Here is a 14,562-nt window from a genome sequence, read left to right on the forward strand (position 1 = left end):
GTGAAAGTGTTGGTTACTATGAGTTATTTTGTATTGGGTGCTGTCTGGAGTTGCGTAAATTTTCATGTCTCAAAATGGAATCTCCAGAAAAGAAAAGGTTTTGGGAAAAGAGTAAATTTATTCTATGTATCATTTGTTTGAGTATTTGTTTTAGCGTAAAGCTATACAGGTATGGGTTTATGCGCTTTGTTCACCACGGAAAATCAAACCTTATAATTTAGTGCTGACCCACTTAGTGACCCCACGCTAGTTCTTGTGATATAAAACAACAATGGTTTCCATGTAATACATACAATTTGTATTGGTTATTAAATAAAGTACAACAGTTTTCATTACACAACAATACTTTTAAGTATGACATAACTTGCACCATTACGCATAGCTTTCAACATAGAGAATTAAATGTGTTGTGGTAGCTATGAATTGCAGCTTAATATTTGATATCATGGATAACCCTGAAAATATTAGCCATGATTTTATGAATGAAATTGTTTCTTGCTGCGTGAAGATATATATCTTAACATGATGTCTGATTGAAACGACCATGTTACGATATTTAGTTTCAGACAACAGGCATCGTTTCAATCACGAAACCATGTTACTGTGTTTAGTTTCAGACGACAACAGACATGTCATGATTGAAACAATGTCTGTTGTCGTCTGAAACTAAACATTGTAACATGGTTTCGTGATTGAAAACGACCTTTCTTGATCTTCTTGACAGTACAACCAAAGTAATCTCCTCACTAACTACCAACTAACATTATTACTTCCAACGACCTTCGGTAAGCTGATGTTTCGTACTAATTTCTTTTTCCGTGCGTGTTTATTTGCTAAGAAAAATGCTTGAAGAATTAGCTAAAAATGTTGTAGATGTTTTTCTTTCCGTCTGCTGACAATGCTGCTATGAGTTCCAACCCATATTTCTGACTCGTGAACCGTGAACTTATTTCACGTGTATTCACGGATGTTTGTCTTCATTTTTATTGTTACCAAAGGTAGTGAATTTTGCTTCTCTCTGTGGGATATGATGATACTTAACCACCTACTCAAGGAACTGTGAGAACACACCAGACTCCTCCATTGCCGGAGATGCAAAAAGAAACTACGGGCGGTCTCTGGATGACCTGCCCCAGCCTCCGTAGGGATCCGGTTTAGCCTTTAGGATTATCAGAATAAAACTACCTCTAGAGTTTGGTATTGCAGGAATTGCATTAGACAACACAACAACAAAGGAAGCATTTCGGAAATTTTGTTCCTCAAGATATTTTAATTATATACTTTGATAATCGACATAGATTGAGGAAAAGTGAGAGTGTCATTCTTCTACAGAGACATTCGCGCCATTAGTTCATTGTGAAATAATCTTTTGTTCAATATTTACTTTACTACAATGGTAAGTTCTTTCTCTATTTGATGTGTTGCATAACGCTAATTAGCTTCTGTAAAGACATTTTTAAACGGTAAGTAAGTTTTAAATGGTAAGTTATTTCTCTGAATTAGCATTATGCAACACATGGCTTTTGTAAAGAGATTTTTAAACGGAACGTCTAAAACAATTACAATAGCCGTTTTAAATCATTGTTAAGACGGTGTTTTGCAGTAAAGAATATACCCTTTATGTGAACACAAAAAAAAGAACAAATGAATAAATGTACACGCTTGAATTTGGAATTGGCTGAAATATCATAAAATGATTAATTACATAACCAGCTTGATGTAATTACTTTTATCCAAGGGATGTTAAAGTAATGATTATAATGATAAAATTAGTACTTAGTATCATTAAGTACGGTAATACTTAATAGAAGGGATCGTCATGAAACAAAATGGCGGCCATAAAAATCGACCGTTTAAAACCACCTTCAAAATGCCTGAATATTAAAAATGACTATCTCACAGTATTGACTGAGCAAACCTAAAGTTTGTTTTACTTATAAAGCCGCCTAAGTCGCTATTTACGTGTTAATGGAGTGAATCAAGATTTCAGTATTTGAACGAATTTTTATCTAAGTGAGTAAGTAAATGAGTTATCTAGACAAGCGTACAGAAAAAATGACGAACCTTATCGCTATAATTTTTTTCACAGAACTTCTACGTCTGGGGTCCCAAATACTCCTTTCTTGTGCCGAAAAGGATACTGTTATATATATATATATGTACATGAAACGGACGATGCGCTAATTTGGGCATATAATTAGATTTGAGGGTAGAGATCCTGATGAGTAAAATCTAATCGGGTATACGAGCGCCCCACATTTGGTATTGCTGGTGCACAAAAATATAGCTAATAAAAGGAAACAAAGAAGTACAATAAAAAATAATAATTTTATAAAGACAAGTAGGGATCGATATGTACGTAACCTAGCTAGAAAGTTTTAATGCTACAAAAAATATTGAAATAAGCAGATCAAAACTATAAAAACCGAGTTATTCAAAAATCTAACATTTATCAGCCTTTTTTTGGCTCAGACTAATATAACTACAGTGATTTGCGAAGGTAGGGGTATAATTATTTAAATATTAAGTGTTTCAATACTTTTGTTTGTAGTTATGCACAATGCTACACAAAGGCTGTCTGTGCTCTGGCCACCACGGGTATCGAAACCCGGTTTCTAGCGTTGTAAGTCCGCAGACACATCAATACTTTTTGTAGCATTAAAACTTTCTATATCACTATAGCTAGCTATGTTATGTGTGTGTGTATATATATATTTATATACATGTATATATATATATCGATCCCTACTTGACTTTATAGAATTTTTTTTTATATTATACTTGTAATAAGTGAATATTCTATTGAACCTGTCATATTCTTTTAACATTACCCTGGATGAGGATAATGATATATATAAAAACACATAGAATGTGTTGTAGAAATGTAGATATTTGCCCTTCTTTACCGGGTAAAATCCAACAGCACACATTTACCGAGTACACTATACTTACAACTCTGTCAGATGTATATAATTTTACGACACATGTACTTCATTTCATCTTTTTTTATTCTAAAATATTTAACTGTATACGACATACAGAGTGACGTAAAAGTTACCAAGCACTTTTTAAGAATGCTGATTTGTTATGCTCAAACTGTCCTGAATAAAACGAAACTTCAGTTGTTTAAGTTGAGGTTGATACATAACTGACAAAACAGTTTCTTTATTAACTCCGTGGTTCTCAACCTGGGGTTCATGAACATTCTGAAGGTAAAAATTGAGTTTTCATACTATGGCTAAAAAAAAATACAAAAAAGGGAATCCGCAGCAATCGCGACTGTAATAGGATCTCAAATTTGCCAAGAGATGGAACTATGAGCTAAAAGTCTGTACTTGAAAAACAAAACAAAAAACAACAACCTCAGAGCCATTCTATGAGCCGCTATGCTGCGGCTAATAAACAGTACTATATTTGATTCAATGAAAATAATGTTTTATTAGAATATTTCATGTTTAGTTATGGTTTGTTTGTTTGTTTGAAGTTAAGCACAAAGCTACATAAAGGGTTATTTATGCTTTACCCACCATGGGTATAAAAACCCGGTTTTTAGCGTTGTAAGTCCGCAGACATGCCGATGTGCCACTAGGAGGCATTTAGGTATGGCAGTGTCGCTTTTATATATACACTGTAGGGTTAGCTAACATGAGTACGGGGCTACGTGAAATTGTCGTAGCTCGTGAAGAAGTCCATGTGGAAAAACGAAGTTGAGAACCACTGCATGTGACTATTTATTGGTTATAATATTCTCCTCTTCATAATATGCAACTTTCGTTTGCAATGCCACCTGATTATAAAACACACATCTCAAGGACGTCGGTGGTCTTAAGGCTATCAGTTTCTTGGTTATGGGTAAATACTACTATTACTTTAAATTCCTCTACATAAGGGAAAGAAATAATAAAAAGTAACAACCACCCGAGTTGTTTGAACTTTCTTAATTATACTAATCGCAACAATCTAATAAACTATACTAATGAGATAGACTTATTAAGGAGATAATTTAAACTATGACACTGAGATAGACCTGTTAAGGATATAACTTTAATTTTGTAGCATATCTGTTCCTTTTTGCGAGGAGCCAGTTTAAGAGGGGCAGCAGAATGACTCCATTTATGTATAAAACTTTGATCAAATCAACAATAAAACACACAGATCCACCGAAGCATAATATATCTACGGTATTTCGAGTCTGTTTTGCTGACCTAAGCTGTGCTGTTGAGCCTTGAATAGGCGAAACTGCAATCCACAACAGCAAAGAATGCATTAGGCCTCTACGTCACAGATTCTATTTTCAATTTCAACTCTGGTGAAAAAAAAATCTTTAACACACATAGATACACATAATATTTTTTCCTGTACCACCAAACAATCATTTCAGGAATTATATCGTTTTCTGTATTATTACCGCAGTGAGAGATCAGTCAATCAACCTTTAATTTATTTTTACGACTGTACTTACAAATATTTTTTCAGCATTTTCTGCGCAAATTTTGTTTATTTGTAGTTAATCACAAAGCTACACAATTGATTATATGTAATCTAGATTTCTAGATATTATTCGTGACGAACACTTGTCACGAATACAAACTTCCTGGATACTTCAAAAAATCTTCGAATATTAGCGCCTTCTTGGTTATCTAAGCATACGGTTTGGAGTCGTGTCGTACCTTGTGCTACCTTGCCAATGATCCGTTTATCTTAAAGTCAGTTTTGTTGCCACGGTTTTATATGATCCAGATGTTAACTTATATAAAATCTATAGAGTATATAGTTTCAACAATGTAATATTATTTGAGTTTGACATCTTAGTTGTCTTAAAGTTATTGGCTTTGGAATGAACAAATTAGTATTTGATATGTGGGTGTATTTTCAACATCAACTACACTTTATACAATATATTAGCTAAACGGCCAGGTCAGACACTTTAAGATCTAGGCATAGCCAACATCCATAACTTAGAACTGTTGACCAGATGGATGGCGACCATTCATCAGCATCCGCCGCCTTCTTAACTGAATATTGTAATTTTCTGTTTCGATTTTAATACTCCAAAAAATGAAAGTGCGGAATGTATTCAGCGGCATTACGGCTCGAATCTCGGATCCTTCAATCTGCAATTCAGCATGCTAATTAGTAGTCCACGCTCGATTTAAAGCATTATTTTATAGACTATAAATCAACCCTAACTCTTATACTAAGTCCTTGTGTGGCTTGATTTATCACAGCTAAATATACCATCACATCACGGTCCTGTGAACTAGATAGCAAATTTTGTCTTTAAGGAATATTTTACATTTACAATGAAATACCTTACTCTGCATTTAATATGCTTTTCTACTTGTACTTTATACTTGCCCCCCAGTGGCACAGCGGTATGTCTACTGACTTACAACGCTAGAAATCAAGTTTCGATGACCGTGGAGAGAAGAGCACAGATAGCCCATTGTGTAGCTTTGTGCTTAATAACAAACAAAACAAAATCCTCTATATTTCTTTAAAACATAGTGTTGGGCAATAATACAACCTCTAGTGTTAATCCAATTGTGAAAATAGGTTCTTCCTTTTATAAAAGTACAGAGTAAGTATTGGCTCCATATATATGTATATTATGAAATTATATTTAGATCTATCATTATAATTATTTGTGTTTGCTTTAAAGAATAAATTTGTTTAATAGTTATAAGCATGCAGCAACTGACTTCCCGCCCATCTGGGCGATTAGAGGGCTTTCTACTTGTTAGGACAACTGACTGGTACTTGTCTGTAATAAGGGGGTGTATTATATTCGTAAAAACGTCTGTAGGCGACTTAGCCCTAACGAGTTGAGTTTATACCTTTTATAAAAAAAAAGTACGCCTCTGTGACTTCTTACACTCAATTAAATCGTAACCACGATTAAATAATCCAGTACAGGTGAGGGGGGGGGGGTGTCGTTCATACATAGAAAGCCCGCGATTGTCTCCAACTGACCTTCGAACAGAGCAAGTTCATCCGGTTAAGCACTCGCATAATGGTCCATACAGACTGGTTATAAACCGAAACTGAACACCACAGTGTCAAATCAAAGAAAACGTAGTAACTGCTGGCTAAATACAAATAACAAACGTAAAATATAGTTTGCACTCTACAGTGCAGTGGCTGCATGAGGTAATAACGGATTTTCCCTAGCTACCGGATTGAATTATATCGGATAATAAACGTGGGCTTCATTCACAATATTCAAGAACTAAACTAACATCCAAGGAAGAAAGTAAAGGTACAGGTTTAATACCTGATCCTCCCAGATCACTTGACCAAAACGACTATCAGAGAGATAGAGAATTGCACTCTAAAGGGGGGAAGAGGTCATTGTTGTACCTGCCCCGTCCCTCCCCACAGGTCATCGACCAAAACACCAATGCAAAACTTTATTTTCGTTTGCACTTTACAATGAGGTTGCTGGATAAATTATAATTGTTAAATTAAAGCCGTTTAAAAAAGTTATTAGTTTCATTTAACGTTTTCCCAGTTTTGTTGTTAATCCAACTGACTTATTTGTGCTGTGTTCCCGTTAAAAGAATAACATCGCATACCATATGGTACTAGATTTAGAAATATGCATTTATGATAAATGACTGTCCATAGTGCATTACACCTTTTTAAGTAAAAAAATGATCAGTTAGGTTTTTGCTTTAGTTAGAAATTGAACATGTTGGACATATATTGTTGTCATATGATTTCCTACCAAAAATACATTATAGCACATTGAGAGATATTTATTACCAGTTAGTAAGGCTGAAATCTTATTTACTACATGACTTATGTGATTTTTCAATTGAAATGGCTTTGGTTAATTTATCTTTTATCCATAACTACTAAAAGTGTTCCTATTTGTTCTCATACTTTAGGTTTATGCTTTTCTATGGTTTATAATTTTAACACAAAGCTTTACACAAGGTCTATCTGAATTAGGTGTCTATACCTATAGTAATCTCAAATCAAGCTTATTTGGTAATTTATTTTATTCACTAAAATATTAATTTCAGAGAAAAACAAAAAAAAATGACGTAGAGGCCTAACCTATTCTTTGATTCACAAATAAGCAAATAATCAGTTAGTCCATTGAACAATAACAGATAATTCATTTTGACAGGACGTCACATCTTATCCAAACACCTAAAGTATTTTAAGTTATTAGTAGTGAGTAAAGAACTATACATCAAAACCAAACAAATAAAACAAACTAATGTCAGTTCTTTAGCATTAGGCTTATGGTGCTTATACTTTAGTACTAAATCAAACTGTTGCTTGTTCAGCAGATGTACTGTTATTGTCATTATCCAGAGTTAGCTTTCTTGTTGTGGAAACATTTGTCAAGAAATCAACACTTCAATAAACCTTTTTCATTCAACTCATAAAAACAATTTAAGTACGGTTCTTCAAAACATCCTGTTTGTTGCATAATGTTAATTTAATAAATAGAACTTTCGTAGACACCTAGTTTATTATGACTTATTCTTATTCAGAAGTTTTAGCTTCTCAATGGGTCTATTCTAATTAGGCCCCGCTAGCATTTCCAATTAGCAATTAGCCCTAACATTAATGTTTTCATTTGTTAACCCTAAAACTACCGATGTAGTTCATAGCCAACAACATTTTAAACACATTTTTCTAAAATATTTATGAACCAAGATCTCTTAATCAGATCTTAGTCACAAAAATATACTATTGATATTTCAGTTAATCACACAAATAGCTGCTGGGGCCTCAATCATCAATGCAAAATACATAGGAAATAAGTGATTTGTTTTCATCCAGTGTTTTGATTAGTTCTTCAAATTGCGGTTGTAACAAGTAAAAAAAAAAACCCAATTACTCAATATGAAGCAATATATGGACTCCACTTACCACACGGCACTAGTGAACGGTATTAAAACTAGTCAAGAATTGGAAGGTAACTGAAGTAAACGGTCGTAAATGGATCGAAACAGAAGCTTATAGAGATCCCGCCAGTATAGATACTTAGAAAATCACGTCATGGTTTGGTTTTGTGTCAAAAGGCTTAAATATTCCTTTTAGTCTGACTATAGGGGGGAACTCTTGGCTGTCCTTATTTATCACTGATACCCTGTAATACAATTTAACTTTTTGAGATCCATGATTTTCTTCAAGGCCAGTTTGTTATTAAGATTCGTTTTACCATACTTATCGCCATTGGTGAGAGAACTTTACACAATACTGACCATAGCATGGCACTACCCGAATTAACTTTCTGTCCAAGCTTGTCATGCTGCATTACTTGTAAGTCTTGCCCCTTGACCCAACAAGAGATTTCGTTTGCTTGCTTGCACCCAGACTCTTTGACGAACCTACTAGATAATAGGGACCGACTTAAAAAATATATTGTTTTAAAGAAAAAAAAATAAAGCAAACAGACAAGTTTTCCAAATAAACCTGATAATGACTAATGGCAATAAAATCATGAGAACTGATTGTTGTATTCGCCTTTAACAAAATATGCATTAGGAAGGCAAACAAAACGGAACACAGTTATATTTGTCATAAGACATTAGTATTAGGCCTATTATATTTTTAAACACTACATTCTTTATCTAGCCCATTGGGGACATTCAAGAATTAAAGCTCCCCACTGGCACATCGGTATGTCTGTGGACTTACAACGGCCATTGTTTAGCTTCGTGTTTAACTACAAACAAACAAGACAAAAATTAAAAGAGTATATAGTAATAGTATTCCAACCACACTATGTCACCATAAAAGGGTGGAGGAAGACACATGGCACATAATAAAACGAAAATTTCCACTATATTAACTGATATAACAGAGCAAAATTAAACGTCTTTAGACATCACTGTTTCAAATAAACATACCATGTTGACTCTAACTATTTTAAAAATTTAACAGTTTGATGTAGCAAACTACAACTTGTTTAAAAATAAAGGCAACTGTCAGTTACGTACACTCCGCAGTGGCGAGACTATCTATCGTCACCATAGAGAATAATTTGTATTTGGTGGATGTTCTACCCTTTCACTGCATGAGGTCTTACATGTAATATATGCACACCAGGGTTACTGCTTTTCTTCTTTTTTCTATATTAGGTTCTTTAATACGTTTTTACTATAAACGGCTAAAACGATCGAAATTAATACGCTCAAAGATCACTGAGTGAAAACCTATAGAAAGCTCCAAAGACTGTCTGTTTTATGCTCGGCAGTTTATGTTAGCAACAAACACATAACTTGAATTTCTTATTACTTATATGGCTAATAAAAGTAATTATTTGTTGTTTTTCCTCACCATGGAAACGCTAAAGAACACGATGAAAATACTCGTATAACAATTAATCAAACTTTAATTCATATGATAGTTTTTTGCCTGTTTTACGAAATGAAACTTTGTTGACAGTCTTAGAGCTGTCAGGAATTAAATTAATTTCTGAATCCCACCAATCAACTAATTGTTTTACAAGAATGAACTATGTCAACTGTTGACTGACGATTAAGTGGAAACAGGAACATTGTTTTTCCAAAAGCGAACGCGGATTATAAAGATAATTTCTTTATATTGTTAGGAATAAACATTTGTTTAATTATGAAAAGTTATTATGCTCGTTTCTCCTTCATACCTTGATGATATTTACTTTTTTGACTGAACACGAACTGGCAATAATGTAAAAGCAAACTAATGTAGTGAACTACGAACATAACGTCTAATTTCTTCGTCAAAAATTACACACCTTTATGTCTTTTGGCTAATTACTTTTCATCCTTGCCACCAACCATTATGTACATAAGTTAATGTTGACTTCAGTATTTTCTCATTATTACAAAATTGACTTCGAATTACCATCGTAGTTTCAGTTTGTGCGTGCATATATATAATAATTATATTTAATGCCTTCTTACTCAAATTTTGTGACATGATGTTATTTTTACTATATTACATATTTATTCTGGAATATAAATTTTGGTAATGTGAAGTAGTAAATAGTACAAAAGCTCAAACTGAAAATAACAAATTGGAAACCTGAATCTAACAATCTCCGATTGACAGAAACCTAAAGTAGACACGTTGAGTGACGTCAGCCACGTAATAAAGTTAGCTAAGTTTATCCAGGTTAAATAATTCATTTTCTTTGAGCAATGGACCTTGGAGGGTAGTATAGGTGTTTGTCGATTCTCGAGTAGGTTCTTGTTAACTTTCTACACAGTATGTGTGTTTCAATAAACAAAATTTATTTATATGATCACAACAACATATATTCATTCTGGTATTCATTTTTCGTTAACACAAAATAATAATAATGTGTTTTACGTTTAATGCTTTATAAAAGAGGCCTGGTAGTTAACCAACTCGTCTTTCATTTTTAAAATATCAATATATTTTTCATTATCTTTCCGGTATAGATATTTAACATTTAGACTACGTTTTCGTTTTCTTGTTTTCCTAAAAGCACCATATTAAGTTCTATTTTAGCTGTTATATTATCATCGAAACTTTGTTACCATTATAGATTTTTGTCTTTCTATAAAGTTGAAAAATACTTTTATCGTCTTTTTTATTTTCTTCTACTTATTTGTTTCACCAAAATATGAATTAATAAACGTAGGAGTGTTATCTTTGACTACAGAAAAGTGGACATGAACTAGTAATTTTCATTCCAAAACATTTAGTTGACTAGAATGGAGAAAATGAGAGGTTATATTTGCATTAAAAGATTAAGACATATACTAGTAATATTTATGTTATGAATTGCCTAGACCCTATATTTATGCCAAGTGTTTATCATCTTTATTTCTACAAATCAATGTACAATTCTTCCATTCGTTAAGTTTCAAGTGCTACTAATACGACAAAGAAATATAAGATACAGACTTTATACCTTGTTTTTGTTTGTTTGTTTTTTAATTATGCACAAAGCTCCACAAGGGCTATCTGTGCTCTGCCCACCACGGATATCGAAACCCGGTTTCTAGCGTTGTAAGTCTGCAGACATACCGCTGTGCCACTGGGGGGCGACTTCATACCCTCAACATGAAACTTCATACTGAGATAACTGCTTAATAATTAAATTGCAAAAAAAGAAACTTATACCATAAATAGATGGTAACCGATATACAAATGTATTTAATATTTACAGCATTTGGGGCTTATTGTGGTAAAAACGTACGTTATAAATGATTGAGCGATAATGTTACTGAAGTGATTTCAAGCTATATTTATTACACTATTTAAAGAAAGGAATCACTCAACTCTAAAGATATGTCAAAATGTACCATTGTAATAGATGCTAAGACCTGTTATTTTCATCACTTGTGTCTTTGTAAAAAGATTGTTTAACTTAAGAGAAATCTTTATTTAAGAAACACCGAGCAAACATACAGAAGGTTAAGTTTTGGAAACGAATGGTAGTGAAAATAGTTGATTATCAATACTTGAAGACAGAAATTTAGTATCGATATTCTTTATAAATTTGCTTTAGGGATCTGCAGTAGCTTAGCCAGGTTTCCACTCGGGGGAGGGGCAGAAATTTAAGAGGGCAATAAATTAAAAAGCTGCAATTGATCTAAATTTCTAATAAAATGATCATTAAAACAAATAAAGTCAAATGTAATAGTGTATATAGAAGTAATATTTTTTATTAAATGATACAAAACGAGTTTATTATATATATATAAAAGCTGAAATATAATATACCTAGATTTTTTCAGGGGAGGCACTTGCCCCTCCCCCTGGCTACGCCTCTACGAATCTGTTTGTAGTTTAATCATTAGAACAATTTTCCCCGTAGAACATTTCCCTTCTTAGGGGCCTTATATATAGAAAATATCCCATTTATCTGCGACATGCTATTAACTACCTAACCTTACAGTCACACTTTTTTAATGTGACATACATCGAAATCAGTAAGATTTTAGGAAATTTTATTTTAACAATTCTGAACTTAAAAGGAATTTAAATTCTTGCTAACTTTATATACTTTTATTGCTATCGAATAACATTCACAGTGGAGTTTTGAACACTTTGTGGTCACTGTGAATATGTAGCAGACATTACATGATAGAGCAGATATTGCCGTCAGCTAAAATTACAGCACTTGAGCAATGTTGGGTAAAATAATATTAAAAGTAGAAAAAACAAACGTGGAGTACATTACACTCCCTAACTAAAATTGGTATTATACTGATATTACTATTTAATTAGTAATAAAGAACATAATGGATTTAAAAAATCATAAAAATGGTGTGAGGAAGTTACTTATTCCTAACTGACACAAAGTTGTCCCTCTTTTCCTAGCTGAATGTATGTTTTATAGTTCCCTTGTACTTGTATCTATTATAATGTAATACATTGCCTGCATTCCAATATAAGTAATTAACAAAACTTGATTTAATATTGCATTTTAATTAATAAACAAAATGAAACATTGACATCACATTCGTTTGGATTAAAGATTCAGATGGGTTTTATTTGCTACTTGTGGCACATCTAACCAGCTTATGGAAGAGATTCTCATAATAATAATGGTTTTGGAAAATAAATCTACTTACTATACTTTAATTAGCAGAAGATAACAGTTTTTTTTCATGAAGGAAATGCAGTGTATACATCTATTGACATATAAAAAAGCCCTAAAATGCGTATTTTTTGCCAAACATAGCTTAATGCTTTTGTTCTTGCAAAATTACTGGAATGTACAAATACTCAGGAGTGACGGACCAATGTTAAGGGGAATTTATAGCCCTCACTTTCCATCTACCCCCCCAACTCACTGTATGTGCATACAAGGAGACAGTGGACACTATACGGATCCTAGATGTTAAGTATGGTACCCTGCATGCCCACATAGCTGCCAGGCTCGATCCCACTGAATAGTTGAGGAAGGAAGAAAGGAAAGAGGGGCATTTCATTCCAGTCAAAAACTGGTGGGCTACTAGATGAGTACACCCTCTCTTTAGCCAGGAGATGGGACTACGAAAGGAGAGAAAAGAAAAAATTAATGAGTAAGAGAGAAACTAGAATGTGGATGTGGAGATGAAGGGAAAACAACGAAAGAGGCATAGAACAAGATGGAGGAAAGGTTCTGGTTCTACAGTAGAAGATATTTCTGGTAAAAGGACAGAATAATAATGTTGGTATAAATTACCTAACCATGTGTATCCCTTTTTTTCTCAGAAAAATTATCCTTTTTTAATGATCACTTTTATAGCACAATCTGTACTATTAAAATAAATTAGGTTGGCTTCTGAAATCTATTGATCAGTTTAGAATACAATACTTTAGAAATAATTTTAAAGATGTCGTATTGGAGAAACATTACATTGTTTTCACTAAATCAAGTGTTTGTTTTTGAAAAATATTAGAAATATTGTCACATTTTTTTTATTTACTTGAGATTTAACTATATGCTGAAGGAAAGCAATGTTGTTTATAATATAATATTTCAAATCTTTGGTGTTATTTGAGTAATGATAGTTTTAAATCTATTGTTGACAAATCCTATAAAATATATTAATGCTTATGTCATAAAGTATCCTTTCATTTTAAAAACATATTATGTTTATTTCAAATGTCCTTTATATAATACAAATTCTCAATCAGAACTCGAAATTAAAATACCACCCACCTCATTACATCAACAAGAAATGGGAATAAAAAGTGAAAGAAATATTCAGAATTGATTAAATTTATAGAATTAATTTTATTGATTTTAGGACCAACCTGTTCTCTGCCAAATGCATAGTTGAGCTATACAAAGAAAATCGTCAAAATGTTAATGTTGAAAGATATTAAATGATTAAAATTGTGCGAAATCTTATGAACCATTTATAAGTGAATCTCAGATATATATATAAAATATATATATATATAAGATTCATTATATTAATCTATTAATATAATGTATTAATGTGCTTAATGATGTAAGTTTATCTGTCTTATCTTTATATTAGCAGCCAAAAATTGAAGCAGTAAAGTCGCTGTTAAACGTTATTGGTTTTTCGTGTTTTGCTTTCTCGAAATTACTTTTTGTGACATTTATTAAAATGTAAACAAAATAAAAATAAAGAACCTAATAGAAATATACTGTGCAGTAAAGTTAAACGCTACTCTTCACTTACAGTTCTGGAGTCATCGAAATATGTAAATTCAGGGTATAAAAGTAGTAGCACTGGTGTATCTAAATGCGATATGATAACAGTAGGATTTGTAGCATTTGGGATTCCCTTGCAAAGTATCTTAAAGCAAGGGAACTTCTGTTAGTTCAACATTTTCCTAATTACTACCTTGGTTGCGACCCTGTCAATTGGGCGGAGTAGGAGTTATGACCCTAACTCACTCTTTGTTGTTCCAGGTCTTTCATTCTCCTGGTCATTTCAGCCCAAACCGAAGCCGTTACTGGCTTCGAAACCTTGTTCCTTTCTATAATTGAAAATTATTAACCGGCCCTCAGCGGGTAATCTTTCTAAATACCCTATCAATTTTCATTTTCCAGACAGGGTTTAGTTAAAGACGGATTCAAGTCTTTCAGGAGTACTTGTAAAACTAGGGGGAGTG

This window comes from Limulus polyphemus, unplaced genomic scaffold (genome assembly GCF_000517525.1).
Source record: "Limulus polyphemus unplaced genomic scaffold, Limulus_polyphemus-2.1.2 Scaffold152, whole genome shotgun sequence".
Classification (NCBI taxonomy): Eukaryota; Metazoa; Arthropoda; class Merostomata; order Xiphosura; family Limulidae; genus Limulus; species Limulus polyphemus.